General features: G+C 45.2%; 1 protein-coding gene and 1 long non-coding RNA gene across 5 annotated transcripts in view; one reads left to right on the forward strand and one right to left on the reverse strand.

Moving 5' to 3' along the window:
* The window catches only part of LOC144807578 (uncharacterized), a 436944-nt gene that overhangs the window by 76315 nt on the left and 348135 nt on the right, over positions 1–12494 (reverse strand). Inside the window, exons 1-2 of one of the 4 annotated variants that reach the window (XM_078673228.1) lie at positions 5251–5425; positions 5031–5156 (exon numbers count right to left, since the gene is read on the reverse strand). The exons of 2 other annotated variants lie outside the window; for them this stretch is intronic. The gene's annotated coding sequence lies outside the window, so the exon portion shown is untranslated. Of the gene's footprint in view, positions 1–5030; positions 5157–5250; positions 5426–7085; positions 7267–12494 lie in introns of those variants that run through there. One more of the 4 variants, XM_078673221.1, reaches the window with a different exon arrangement.
* Positions 7767–12494, forward strand: part of LOC144807622 (uncharacterized) — a 38973-nt gene continuing 34245 nt past the window's right edge. Inside the window, exon 1 of the long non-coding RNA XR_013606365.1 lies at positions 7767–7837. This is a non-coding gene — a long non-coding RNA (uncharacterized LOC144807622). The remainder of the gene's footprint in view (positions 7838–12494) is intronic.

Below are 12494 nucleotides of genomic sequence, written 5' to 3' on the forward strand. Positions count from 1 at the left end.
GCACCCTATTAATGGAACTCGCAAACTGGATCAGTAAGGAAGGCCTCCTGCCATTCTATCAAACAGGGTTCAGACCAGGAGCTTCAACAGTGGATAACATCATAGCGCTCTCATACCTAAGTTACAAGGCAGTGGCACGAAAATCTCTCCCAATCTTTGCCTGCTTTATTGACTACACTGCGGCCTTTGATGGTGTCGACCGCTCTATTCTTTGGCAGAAACTGGCTACCTGGAATATCGACACACATTTACTAAAATCAATTATATCCCTATATTCAAGCACATGGGTCAGAATTAAACTGTCAACTACGTCAGCCTCAGAGAAAATTTACACCAATCGCGGCTTGAAGCAAGGATGCGTACTAGCCCCGATGTTATTAAACTTATACACCGCAGACATGGGCAAAGCCTTGATGGGAGCATCACTAGCAACTCCCCGTCTTGGGCATACCAAGATTCAATTACTGCAGTACGCTGATGATCTGGTACTACTAGACCATACTAAAATTGGGCTTCAAAAAGCCTTAACGGCCTTGGGCACCTACAATGCAAAAAACAAACTGACCGTGAATGCAGCCAAATCAAAAATAATAATATTTGGTCCTTTTCCGAAAAAAAAAATGATAAAATGGAAGATAGGACAACGGACGTTGGACTGCACACAACAATACAATTACTTGGGAATTTGGCTTTGCGAGACAGGGCGGCCAGGAATACATCTAGAGAAAATACGGGCAAAAGGGAAAAGTATCTCGTACGCCCTGGGGAAGCTGCATGCAACTCTACATAGCCCTACGACAACAGCAATTCAAAGAGTATTAAGGGCGAAGCTAATACCATCATTAAATTACGCTCAGCAGGCCTTTCCAGGTAAACTATCAAGCACCCTGGAAAAAATCCGCTGCTCGACCTATAAAAAACTATTCCACCTACCCTCTAGCACCAGAAACACTCTGGTGCGGCTCGAATTCGGCTTGACACAACAAAAGCTTGAGGAACTGGCCGCAATTAGCAAATACTTATATCTCACAACGCGGCCCCAGAAAACTCGCTGAAATCTAGCATAAAGAGCATTTTCCTAGAAGAAAAGAATCCGTGGTCAAATATTCTCTCCTCCGCTAAAGAAACTCTGAACCTTGCTGTGGATAACTGGGACCCCGAGTTACTCAATTATGCCGCCATTAAAAGCGCAACGAAACGATAAGTCCGGCTCTGCTCACGCATCACTGACCTAGAAGCATTGGAACTAAGAGGCTTCAATGAATCGCTAATACTCCCGCAGCTAGCACAGACCTCGAAACCGCACCTTATCCAAGCAGTGGGCAAGGTGGCAGTTAATAGGATTTTAGCGCTCCGACTACACCCTCTGCCCCTTAAAGAGCTTTACTCCACGAGTAGACTTGAGACAACCCACTCTGAATGCCGCTTATGCAAGTATAAACAAGAAAGCTTTGCTCACATCCTGTTTTGCTGCCCGAGGCTTTCCGCTGAGCGTAACCGCTATTAAAAGCCAATTCTACTCAGACAAGGAATTAGAACGATAAAGGAGGCGGTCAACTATCTATTCACAATGGAAACAGGGAAAGACATGGCTGTGTTCAGCAAATTTATTCAACAGACACGCCGGAAGCTGATGGCCCTGCACAATTAGGCCAGCGGCCGCTAACTGCTAAATCAATGAGACATTTCAGCTTACGAAGAAACGGACTAATGAACTTAGTTTTTTGATCATGTTTTTATTTATTTTTAAGTGTTTTCCTTTTTCATCTTTCATTATTTTACCTCTGACATGATAACAATGTTTACTTAAAATTTGACGTCTTCTTTAATGGTTTTGAGTAACCAAATAAAGTTTTATTCATTCACCTAGCTGGCTGGGGGTGTGAGGGCCCTAGTTCCGAAAGGAGGAATTCCCCTCCCGCCAATTATTTTAGGACTGCCATGCCTCTTTGTGACAATACACATTGTTGATCTCTCTTTACTTCTCTTGACCCATCTAATCAATCAATCATTTGTAAAGCGCACGACATACATAGTAGAAGGTAAATATCATGCCAAGGGAGCGTGGAAATGGGGATTGCTGCAGCCAGGCTCACGCGCTGTGCAGATGAGCCTGATTTTGTGCGCAATCACGGACTGTATGTGGCAGAACGACAGGACTGTGTGACTGCCTAAACCAGTGGTTTTCCAATCTGTGCGCCGCGGCACCCAGGTGCGCCATCAAAAGTAGCCACGGGCGCCGCAAACAGTTTGGGAACCACTGACTCATACACAATAAAAGTAATACCTGCGGTGAAGGGCAAGATGCTTCAGACACTGCTTTGTGTTCGGTGGCAGTTTTGTTTATTCTTTCAGTAATGCAGTTCAGGAGCTGAGAAACTGGAGTTCAGATTCCGCACGGAAATGTGTAAGCACTGCAGCAGCGTGATTAGGAGTTCAGGCAGAGCCATTCAGGGGAGGAGGATGGGGCCTACGTGGGGCACACAAGGTCAGCAAGTTGGTAGACAGGGCTGCCAGGATTTTAGGTTAGAGGTGTTCCTTAAGAACAGTGTTTAATGTGTAGAACATTAAGTCCAGGTGCTCAAAAACGGCATTAGTAGCGCCCTTGATTTTACCATTGTATATGTACTGGGAGCTATCACCAACACCTAAAAGCTAAAAGCTGCAATATCTAAGCAGACACAATTTGCGCCCAGCTCACACGCACTACCATTACTGTTTTGTGCCCATTTTATTCTATCACCGAGGCAGGCGACAGGAATGCACCTTTGGTAACTTCTGCGCGAGAAGCCTGTGAAATATGAATGTACACTTGTGAAAACTAGAGTGGACATCCTCTGCACTATAAGTTCACTATGATGTCAAACTTGATCACTGACTGCAGTGACAAGACAGAGTGTGTAGTTTGACACAGCTTCAGTATAAGGAATCTCCTCTTAGCATGGACGTGGGAGGAATCACAACTGTACACAGCAGAGTGGAGGTCTGTGGGGTTATAAGAGGCACCTCACATCTCCTCAGACAGGTAAAACTAGGCCCTGTGCAGACAATGCGAAGCAGAAGGGGCACACTTCAGTTGCAGGAGGGGGCCATACGGTGGCGCTTTCATGCAGCCAGGCCTCTCGGTGCCAGCAGTCAGTCTAGCGCAGCCACCAGTCTGATGGAATTCCCCACCTGCTCCTAGTAACCGTCATCCGACTGGGAGCCAGTACTGGAACACATGCAGCAGCTGGCACCGGGGTGATGCTGAGCTTGCTGGAGTGAGTAGAAACAAGCATTTGCAATGCAATAGGTCTCGCATATGCAAGAGTTTAAGCTATTGGCATTGTAAAGGATAATGCCTTTTATTGATCGGTTTTGTTAACTAGCACAAATAAAAGGCATTGTCATTTACAATGCCAATAGCTCAAACTCTTGTAAATGCAAGATCTGTTTCACTTCAAAGAAGCGACTGCCATTGTCCTGAGCAGCTTGTAAAGTGAAAGTGCGCATGGCACGCTGAACGTTGCTGGAAAGCATGTCGTGCCTGAAGTAGGAAAAACTCATTAAAGAAATGAGTGCTTACAGACTAAATAGGACATACCGTGTAACAGATGTAAACGGGTCAGTCCTCGTAGGAGGTTACAAATGAAGACCAGGCGGTACTAAGGAGGGACTAGCAAGCCTACTAATGAATCAGAAGGCAGCATTTACAAAACAATGACAAGCCAATGAAAAATACAGCTGGAGCTTCAAGTTCATACTCTAATACAGTATGCCTCGAAGAGCCGCGCATGCGCTGCCCAGGCTTGACCTAAAAACAAAAGAAGTATTCAAGTTTTTGTCTTTGTTTTTCAATCTGCATTCTTGGATTAATAGAGATAAACTGCACAGTTTATGCAGTCTTCGCTTTCAAATGACGTTTATACAGTGAAGTACTAAGACAGATGTGCTGAGGACATCAAAGTGGCAAGAACAATACGGGCCATGCCAGCTTGTTTGTACTGACCCTAAACATACCAGCCTTCCCTGCCATTTTAAGATTTTGGCTGAAGGTAGTAGGATTGTTGTAGAGGAAAGACTTTTTTCAGTTTAGGCTTGTGAACCAGCCCTACCATTTTTCAGGTCATTGTAGGTTGTAGAATTCTAGATATATGGTTGGCACTATTTATTAATCACTCAGATGAGCTAAAACGTGATGCAATGGAGAGCTACCATTATGAGATCATGCTGTTATGAAGGAGTTCCAACCACCATTTTATTTTTAGAAATTATTCCAACATGCCCATTTCAAACTAAATGCTAGTCCGTCCACCAGTTCTAACACTCCACAAAACCCCATTCACAGTGAAGAGAGACATGAAAAATCTTTTACATAAGGCAGCATAACATTCAGACTTGTGTCTTAGACACTAATTTAGCAGAGTGCACGAACGTTAGCATAAGGCACTGCATGAAATGTACCGTGAAAGAAGATAAAACAGAAGTTATTTACAAGGATTAAGGATTATCAAGGATTATCTCATATTTTCCCCATTAACCACAGAGGAATCCGGCTCTCTTACATGCACACGTAGAGAAGGTGAAAGAGTGTGTGTGGAGGGGGGAGAGTAGTATGAAAAGGATTTTTTATATTTCACTCGCACACACAGACACACACACACCTAAAAACACACATGCACCTTTGCATTCAGAGACTTTCCTCAGCCCACTCAGATTAATTATGTGAGCTACATGGTATCATGAAAGCAGAACACCATAGAAGCTCTACCAGCACAGCCAAATACATCAAAACTGTATTTCAATTCAATATCAGTCAGTCAACAAAAGTGCCATTACTCAAGTTACACAAACTGCACTGACTCTGCTCCTGATTTTAAAACACTAAGACTGCATTTATATTGTGTAGCATTCACAGACATAATAAGCTCAGCACGATCTCATGTTACGAAGACCGTACAGTCTTTGAAAGAGTTCAAAGATCAAAAACTATGACGAAATTGAACAAATAAATAGTGGAATATTAAAATGTGCAATTTATAGCTATTTACAGTTCGGCTACGGAGCGTCTGCAGTCCCAGCTTGTCCATCAGCTTGCTTACGGCCATGGCATTGGGCAAATCTTGTTTGTTAGCAAAGACCAGCAGAACAGCTTCCCTTAGTTCATCCTCTTGTAACTAAAAGAAACAAGTAAAACCCAGATATTACCTTGATTTGCCCCCATTCAGTTCACCCTATTACAATGCGTCCCGTCTTCGAACAATGACGTACCCATGGCTAAATCCCACATCCGGGTACCGGGGGCGGGGAGCCGGCTGGAGTGTTTCCGGGTCAGCAGAGGTGGCTGCTACAGGCAAGGGGTGCGCTGGGGACGCGGCGTCCGCTTCCATTCGGTCTCGGCGCATGGCTGTTGGGTGCCATTTGAATTATGCAATCCAGGCGATGCGGCGGAGATACTAGGGGAGTCGCGACAAAAGAGCCAGGTGAGTGGTGTGTGTGTGTGTGTGTGTGTGTGTGTGTGCGTGTGTGTGTGTGGGGGCGTGCGTGTGTGTGTAAGCACACGTGTGTGTGTGAGAGAGCGCCCAGGAGAGTCAGCCCGCCAGCAGAAGCGCGTCTTCGAGGTTAAATCGCCGAGGTAATGCGCGTAGCCACCCTCTCTCAGCCATTCCCAGGAAACCCACAACAATAGGTTTTTCGCTGGAGTAGCGCTATGCGCTGCTAACACCAGCGAGACCTAAAAATGCATAGTTCCGGCCCTATAAATTAAGTGCCGGTGCTGAGCACCGGAAACCAGTAGCACAAATAAAGCACTGCTTAAGAAGGAAATAAAATGTCCTGCAGCCCTCAAAGCGAAACAAAACATTTGCAGACAACCTGCTTTTATACACAACGCACCTTGAAAAATAATGATTCACAGCGCCGGGGAGCCCTCTCTCATGCAGCAGCTGCACTCTTACACCTAGCGGTCATGCAGATGGTGCCAATGACAATACGTTTTTTCATCCCTCGCCCATCTCCCCAAATTTGGTTTCCAAGAGTGAGTCCCACATCAATCATTCTAATACATTTGTCAGCTTCATCCCAATTATTTTCAGGGAGAAAAATGGAAGCTGGGTTTACATCCACCCACCGCCCAAAAAAAATACCATATTGGGGAGCCGCAGCCAACGGCCAATAAGGCAAGGGAGCCGTGGGTTGACAAAGTTTGGGAACCGCTGGCCTAAACGAACACCAGGAATCAGACACCAGCCATCACCCTGGGATGGAATCAGACACCAGCCATCACCCTGGGATGGAATCAGACGCCAGCCATCACCTGGGATGGAATCAGACGCCAGCCATCACCCTGGGATGGAATCAGACACCAGCCATCACCCTGGGATGGAATCAGACACCAGCCATCACCTGGGATGGAATCAGACACCAGCCATCACCCTGGGATCGAATCAGACACCAGGCATCACCCTGGGATGGAATCAGACACCAGCCATCACCCTGGGATGGAATCAGACACCAGCCATCACCCTGGGATGGAATCAGACACCAGCCATCACCCTGGGATGGAATCAGACACCAGGCATCACCCTGGGATGGAATCAGACACCAGCCATCACCCTGGGATGGAATCAGACACCAGGCATCACCCTGGGATGGAATCAGACACCAGCCATCACCCTGGGATGGAATCAGACACCAGCCATCACCCTGGGATGGAATCAGACACCAGGCATCACCCTGGGATGGAATCAGACACCAGCCATCACCCTGGGATGGAATCAGACACCAGCCATCACCCTGGGATGGAATCAGACACCAGCCATCACCCTGGGATGGAATCAGACACGAGCCATCACCCTGGGATCACAAACACACCCACGGGAAATGGCATTTTATGGAATGGTTTGACTATGGCGATTTCATTGTCTCTCTTTTGTTGTTCAGATATCCGCAAGGATCTTGTTCGCGCTCTATAAAACTTTCAAAATAAAACAAATAAATAAATAAAAACCAAAAAAAAAATATTTTAAAAAAAAACATAACATCCAATAAAAGTATTATTTAAAAAAACCACACACACATGGTTGGGCGCTTTGAGGTCTCCTCACCTCTGCTTGAGCGCTGGTCAGTGGGGGCTGCAGGGCCTGGGGGAGAGAGGGGGCACCGGGGGCCCGGCCCGCCTGAGCCCGGCTGCCTGTGAGGAGGGGGGCCCGGTGTGTTCTTCCCTCCCGAGTGACGCGCGCGCTCACGCCGCTGCACGAGCCACCATCGCGCGCGAGAACAAAACATCCATCACAGATATGCATGCGCAGGACCACGCGTCGCAGCTGCGCATGTGCGAAGCGAAGATACTACTTCCTATCGCAGAGCAATCACAGAGTGTTGGGTCTTGCACGGAGGACAGACTGTGACCTGCCCTGGACAGAGGACGCTCAGTCTCACTGCGCCTGCGCAGAGGAAAGACACTTACCCCCAATAGAGGAGCCGAACCGAGGAGCTTTACAATTCAATACCTCTCACCCTGTGCTGTGGCGCGAGGCGCCTCGTGCTCCGCGGCGGGAGCCAGTTGTTGTATCTCATTCATTGTGTCCCCGAGCGGACACTGTCATTGAATTGTGTTAAAGGACTGTCTGTCCTCTGCGCATGCGCAGGTGTTCAGCCATCATGCCCTCTTTAACCCGCGCTCCGCTGCAGGGAAGTATCTGTCGTCAGCGTATGCGTAGGTAATTCAAGACCTCTTGAACCCGCGCCCTGGGAAGCAGTGTCTATCCCCAGCGCATGCGCAGTTGTCCATAAACGGGCTCAAGGTTCAGTCCTGGCCTCAGGCTCAGCAGGGAGCCCAGCACCCAAACCACCCCAGGTGAGGCATTTATTTATTTATTTATTTATTTATTTATTTATTTATGTTATTGAATGCATTTTTATAAAGCACGGACTTTACCCCACGGTGTCAGAGCTCTGTACACTAGAACCAGTTACGTTACATGAATAGAACAAACAAAGGTAGCAGCCAGAGTCAAAACGGCGCAGGCAAAAGGAAGACAATAACAAACACAGAATGTACAAATAAAAATATATGAGTATATATGGCAAATTTACAATGACTAAAGAACTTCTTGGCGAAAAATAGAAGGCCATAGAATCAAGACAGCGCAGGCAAAAGGAACACAATAACAAACACAGAATGTACAAATTAAAATATATGAGTATATATGACAAATTTACAATGACTAAAGAACTTCTTGGCGAAAAATAGAAGGCCATAGAATCAAAACAACGCAGGCAAAAGGAACACACTCTCAAACGCAGCAAGCACAGGATGTACAAACACAAATATACATATATATGACAAATTACAATGACTAAAGAACTTCCTGGCGGGGTCTGGAGGAGGGCATTCTGAAAGTGTCTTTGGAATAGAAGAGATTTGAGGTCCGCTTTGAAGATCTGGATGGAGGTGATGGCACGGGGCAAAGGAGGAAGCGAGTTCCAGATTCTCACCGCATTACCTGAGAACGATTGTCTAGTGCTGGTAGGGTCTCGAGCGTGCTGTCACGGCATTCATTTTTTTATTTTTTGTTGTCTGCATCGATCATTAGACATGATTGTTTTGTATCAAAAATGTTCATTGACACTCATTGGTGTGGTTGGGTAACTATTTTGAAGGCCTCAGCAAACGTTGACATTTTTTTTGCCTGAAAAGTCTGTGTGATGAGAAGATCGACTTGAATTCCGTTTTTAGCTTTCACCAGAGTAAACGGGGGCAGCCCCGTCAATTAAAAGTAGCACAGTTTAAAAAAAAAAAAATGTGCAGAGTTTTATATAACTTGAACTTGACCCAAATCAGGTATCAGAGCGCCTTACATAGCACCAGTTATGTTACATGTGGACACACATTCATTTATGTTAGGCATGGGGAGATTAAGTGATTTGCCCAGAATCACAGGATGTTTAGCGTCGTTACCAAGACTTGAACCAAGATCCCCAGGTCTGAGGTCGAGCGCCCTAGCCGTTAGGCCAACTCCTCTCCCCACAGTGAAAGAACACATTCAGTCAGCACTAACAACTGCGCTTCATTGCTACCTAGGCTTGGGCATGCACGGCAGAATCTGATTTGGCTAAAACTCCCTCAAATATGTCTCAACCTCACTAGGGCCTCAGTAACCAGGTAGCGGTCAGCCAATGCCCATCAGGTAAACAAGCATTGGCATAGCCAGTAGGTCTCACCTTTGGAACCTTATAAGTGTTTAGTTAGCCAGCACAATATCCTTGGTGCAACAACATCAACTGTTGCATGGGTAAATACTTATAAGGTCCCAAAGGCAAGACCTATTGGCTGTGCCAATGCTTGTTTTCATTGGTTCCTGTTTGTGCCTTTTAGAGATGCATGCTTCTGTTTACTCCTCGTGTCTAACTACTCCCGCCTTTTGTTGATCTAGAGCACGGATACTCAAATTTTCTGGGGGCCGCAAAGTTTGGGCTATGGTGCAAATGAGGGCCGCACTGATGCCAGTGGGGTTGTTAAGTCTGGGTAGGGAAAACCCGAGTAGGACCCTAAGGTCATCAGAGGATCTTCTTATGCAACACAGCAGAATAAAAAGAGCAAGATAGGGAGAAAGGTCCTTCAAGCACTTGGTTCCTAAAACGTGGAACACACTACCCAGGGACATGCGCATGATAACCAACGAATTAGCATTCAGGAAAAGACTCAAAACATTGCTCTTTCCCTAAGAACTCTTGATCTCAGGCAACTTCACTTAGTCCACCGTAGTTATGTTTCTCTTAGCGCTGGGAAGCCTTACGGGCAGCTATGCACTTTACAAATACGCAAACATCTTATCTGAGCCTAAAAAACATTATTAATTGCAGATGAGCAGCCCCTCCCTCTGAATGTCGTTTGGGGGGGGGGGGGGCATTATCTTTTGTAGTTGCATCAATTTCTATAACATTAATTAAGTTAAGGGTGTTCAAATGGTCCATTAGCTCTCTACCCCTATTGCATGTTTGTCTGCTGCTGTGTGAATATTCGCTTGACCATGAGTAAGATAGCTTAGCATTAAAATCGCAACCAGACAGATTCCTACTGACTTGAAAGAGTCTTTGGATTTTCCAATAGATGCAATAAATGTAATAACATTTATAAAATGCATATTTGGAACAGAATGAAAATCATTGTTATAAAAATTAATTATCCAAAAGGAAATTCCCGTATTAAATAATATGCCTTGAACATTATTGTTATGTGTATGTACAGTTTTTATGCATCCTCCTGTCGTAATATTGACCCAGATTGATAAACCCCCAAATGGTCGACCCTGCTTGAGGATTGTTGCTAGGATATTATGGCATTCAAACCCCTCAATATGCAATTCTTCTGTGGCCCATGTTTCCTGATATAAAAGGATATCTTCATCTTTAATAAGTTGTACCCAATCTAGCTGGTGAAGTTTAGAGAACAGCCTTGCAGCATTCCAGCTTAAGATATGGAGGTCTGAACTTTCTGAGGCCTTTGTTTGCATAGGAGGGATAAGTGGGTTGTGGGAATAGTACACAGTTACTGGCAGGGCATGAGGTAACCTAATAGCAGGATCAGTATTTTCCCCAAAAGTTGATAGTCAGTCTTGGGTCTCTAATCCAGACAAGGCCTCGAACCTATTAGGGGTAGTAATTCAAGAGGGGTTGTTGGTGAAAGAAGCATGACTTGGTTTGTAGAAATAACCAAGTGGTAGTGCGCATATGTTAGTGCTATTATGTGTTATGAATTCGCAACCCCTTAGTAGGTGTCTCACCAAAGAAGGTCTGCGAAAGTTAATTAGAATACTGTCCCCTTCCATATTTTTTGTAGATGCACTGACTCACCCAACCCAGCGTGCCATAATAATATCCTTTATTTCGGATACATGGAAGTTTCTATGCCTTGATAGCCAGTCCGCACATTTATTGCATAGCTGTTCCCATGGCTTATGCTGATCCCGCTTTAAAGTAGGTACTCCTGCCAGTACCAACACATGAGGGCAAGCAGCAGGCGGCAGACTAAGGACATCCTGATTAGCCATTCATACATAGGGCGGCAGGAACATTAATGCACGAGGTACTAGACAACCTGTTCTGATTCGAGCCCCTGGGCCTTTTTAACCCATTAGCACCATCCCTGGTGGGGTTGGTATTTGAAATGGTTATTGGTATAGGTGGGTGGGGGGAGGAGCCATTTCTATCTATAGGCAATTGAGGCAGCCCCTGGATTGATCGTATATCGGGTGAAGGGTGATTGCGGGAGCAGTAACTCTGGCGGTTTGCGACCCAATTTTGGCATCTAAAATACTCATACCAACACCTACGTTATCGATGGGCCTGCTCCCATCAACCTCTTTGATTTCGGACACCTTTTCCTGAACTGTCCCCTTAAAACGTTTGACTTCTAAAATAGCCACCCGCCTTCTTATCCAGGGTAGATGAAAAGAACTGCTGGGGAAAGAGTCAATACCTCATTCTATGCCAATCTTTGGAGAGGAGCTGCGTCTCCTGGAGAAGGCACACATCTGCCTCCATGTTATCCTGGTAGGAAAGGATGGACCTCCTTTTATTGGGATTGTTGAGACCTCTCGCATTGAGAGTGAGAATTTTCAGTGTGGGCTGGGAAATAGCGTGTCATAGTGAGTGCACCAGGTATTTTAAAACAGGCCAAGTGTCGACAAGCTCAGGTTTCCCTACTATTCCTGCAAAGGGCCAATGATCCCCTCACGTTGTTTTGTGTTATGAATTTCATCAAGGTTGCTTTATGGTTGAGGAATACAAGAGGGTTGTGCTGACTGAATCTCTTGTTAATCACTTTTTAAATTGTATTCTGCAGTGGGCATGTGATGTTTATGAACTGTATTTTTTTATTGTCCCTGTTATTGTGTAAATATGAACTTTTATGGTGTTTTTTAAATACCGAATAAAGGATTATTGATTGATTGATTGATCAATTCAACATTGTCCAATTTAAATTTGCAGTCAATAGCATCTGTTAAATTAATAGGTGACAATTTGTTAGCAACCATAATGCATATTTCATATACTATCTACTGAAGAATAAAAAGTGTAAAAGTGTTTGACCGCTGTGACCATCACATGGACATGGCAGGGAGTCACGTTTTGCGTCATAGCTATAGGGAAAACAAAGCAAATATCTTACTGTCCCAGCTCTTAGACGGAATAGGAGGCCTCTCTCCCATTGGGACATGGGTGGTGCAATATAACTTGGTAGACAATTCTCAGGGTACGCAATGGATATACATTTTGCAACAGTTTGTTTATTCAATTCCCTTTCTAGTCTTTCCGCGCTATAAAGTGCGTACAGTGCTGTCTTTAAAATTTTTTTGTCCATTGTTACAGCTGTGTTTGAATTGGCAAACAGTCTACCAAGGTTAACGCTTTCCAGACTCTTGACTACTCCAGGAAGCCATGGAATATCCATCCCTTTCTCACAGCGAAGACTATCATCTATTATGTCCCTTGTGAGAGAAGCCGCGGGA

The sequence above is a fragment of the Lissotriton helveticus genome, chromosome 1_2 (assembly GCF_964261635.1).
Source record: "Lissotriton helveticus chromosome 1_2, aLisHel1.1, whole genome shotgun sequence".
NCBI lineage: Eukaryota > Metazoa > Chordata > Amphibia > Caudata > Salamandridae > Lissotriton > Lissotriton helveticus.